Genomic DNA, 1,989 nt, shown 5'->3' on the forward strand with positions numbered 1-1,989 from the left:
TTTTTTACCTGGATTACTGAGATGCATCAGGACACCAGAAGACCGGGTTTCTGATGTTTAACCTTSAAGATGTATGAATAAAATCAAAAACATAAAATCTAAGTCCATCCTTTCTGCTTTCATAGGAATTCAGAGTGTAGCAGCCAGGTGCTCCTTTAAAGAAAGCAGAAAATTTGGCAGTTTGCCTTCTRGTGTGTTAACACATTAGTGATGATCTAAGAAACAAAATTGAAACCACCAAATAAAGAAGYAGTCCCAATTAGTTTGGTGTTTGTTAACTGCGTAACAATCAAAGAATTTCAAGGAAAATAAAGAATCTCAGAGAAAAAAACAAAACATTTAGAAGTTATGTGGAGTTCTGTATCAGAGGTGTGTTGACAAATAGATTAGGGAAATATCAGTAATGTCAGTAATCTACTATTATCACTGAATGCTTTATTAATGACTTTTTAGTGATTCTTCAGATACAAACTTTTCTTGTATTTCMTTTCTGCTTTGACTCAACAGCACAAGTTGACAATGAGAAAAAAGTAAAAGTATTCAACAAGTTAGTTTTCAGTTTCGGAATGATTACAATAAGATCAATTTACTCTGTGTCTCAACCTTGAGTTAAGAGYGTATGAACAAAAGCAAACATCAGTGGAGCACAGTTACTCTAATTCACCAACTCAACTGAGGAAAAGCAAGTCTGAGCCAATATCAAGTGCACTACAGGTGTAATTATCAAGTACAGCTGAAGGTACTGATTCAATTAAAAAACTGAAATAGGAGGGTTTGTTGAAATGATTCAATTCAGTGAAGAGCTTCACCCAGTCAGTCATTTTCTTTAYCCGTTTCTCTTCTCTGGGCCTCAGGGAACTGTTGTCTGTCTCCAACAGAGCRAGATTTGGGGTACTCGCTGGACAGGTTCACAACTAAATACCATCAGACCTATATATGTCTGTCTCAAATTCATTTTAACCTCCTGAATAAATAAATTAACCCTCYACACTCGTCATGGAGCACGGCCACATCACTGCGAGATCCATCTTTGTCGTACAAACTTATATAAACACTGAATACTGCCTATGTTACTCGAGCTGCAGTGCTGAGAACACACCCACAGAGACAGGAATAACAGGCCACTCARGACTGTGAGGACATCTGAGACTCAGTGGCACCATACTAACATGGTGACTCCTTAACGTCTCCTTTATCTCCATCCCTAAGCCTCGGCCGCTTCTCCAACAGCTACTGTTTACACCAAGCACAAGTCAAGAGTGGAAGCAGAAAATGGACTTTCTTAATTTTGAGTGGTTAAAGTCCACTAGAAAGCCAGAGAGGACGGTCTCTTGTGTGTGGAGGGAGCCTCGTATTGAATAAGGATTGAAATTTACATGACAACTTAGGAAAAATGCTTTTTCATTACTCATTCATCCCCTAAATCAGTTTGCTCCCCCACTTTTTACCTCTGCCTGAGCTATTAAATCACCATCTTGACCCTACGACCCGGAGCTGCAATCATAAAGAGCCCCCCCGTGGGTCAGGGGCCTGATTGTAACATTTGAATATGAGTAGACTTGCTTGGTCCTGGAAACAGCCCCATGCGCTGAGGTGCAGGCTGACCCACAAGAGAGAGGCCTGCCTCAGCAGCTTCAGGCCTGGAGGCTCCCTCTTCTCTCAGCAAGGATTTACTTGGACTTGAGAAGGAGGGAGAGACTGAAGAAGTCGGGCGGGGTGGGGTTCGAGGGTGGTGGTGGGAGTTGTGGGGGTAGAAGGGGTGAGGCAAGGGTTGAGAGAGTGAGGGAGAGGAGAAAGAGAGAGGGCAGACATTTGAATAAGACAAGAAGCGAGTGGTTGTTTGCATGACAAAGGAGCCCGCCATCTCCCTGATTGGTGTCACAGTGCAGCACTAAAGCCAGGCAGACCCCCCCAACCCCAGGGTGGGGTGATGAGTGGAGCACAGGCATGTTTATGCATCCAAGGTGTGATTTCAGAGAGGGATGGGGC

At 43.1% G+C, this 1,989-nt stretch overlaps 1 long non-coding RNA gene across 4 annotated transcripts in view; it reads right to left on the minus strand.

Moving 5' to 3' along the window:
* Positions 1-1,989, minus strand: part of LOC106515279 (uncharacterized) — a 41,428-nt gene that overhangs the window by 22,488 nt on the left and 16,951 nt on the right. The window contains exon 4 of one of the 4 annotated variants that reach the window (XR_001309987.1): positions 223-1,698. The exons of the other annotated variants lie outside the window; for them this stretch is intronic. This is a non-coding gene — a long non-coding RNA (uncharacterized LOC106515279). Of the gene's footprint in view, positions 1-222; positions 1,699-1,989 lie in introns of those variants that run through there. 4 annotated transcript variants of the gene reach the window in all.

This window comes from Austrofundulus limnaeus, unplaced genomic scaffold, assembly GCF_001266775.1.
Source record: "Austrofundulus limnaeus strain Quisiro unplaced genomic scaffold, Austrofundulus_limnaeus-1.0 Scaffold1, whole genome shotgun sequence".
Lineage (NCBI taxonomy): Eukaryota > Metazoa > Chordata > Actinopteri > Cyprinodontiformes > Rivulidae > Austrofundulus > Austrofundulus limnaeus.